A 469-nucleotide genomic window follows, 5' to 3' on the forward strand; every position below is an offset into this window, starting at 1 on the left:
AAATCTTGTGGTTCATCTTGCGTAGAATATCAGCTACGGTATTAGGGGAAACAGCTCATTGATATTTATTTTACTTTTTGAATTTCAATTTCAAATATTTCAAGTTGAATTTCATTCGATCACCATTTAATATCTTTGCAGCAAGCCGAACATCTGAGCCAGCGGCAAGTTGAATACTTGGCTGCTATTCCTATCGAGGAAGGTGATACCGTTGCAGGCGAAGGCGACCTAGCCTGCATCACCTGCGGAGTCCACAAGCGCTCCTACATTACAGAGCCTTGTGGACATTTTGTCATGTGTGGAAGGTGCGTGACTGTACATCGGCACTCGGTGAACGAGAATGACGTGCCATTACCAATAGTGTGCCCCGTCTGTAGAAGCACCTTGTCAGGGTACCGACGGGTATATCAATAAAGTTATTTTACCGAGAATGAGTTTGTTTTGCTTGAGTAATCTTTCACCTATGTAT

The sequence above is a fragment of the Nilaparvata lugens genome, chromosome 11 (assembly GCF_014356525.2).
Source record: "Nilaparvata lugens isolate BPH chromosome 11, ASM1435652v1, whole genome shotgun sequence".
Classification (NCBI taxonomy): Eukaryota; Metazoa; Arthropoda; class Insecta; order Hemiptera; family Delphacidae; genus Nilaparvata; species Nilaparvata lugens.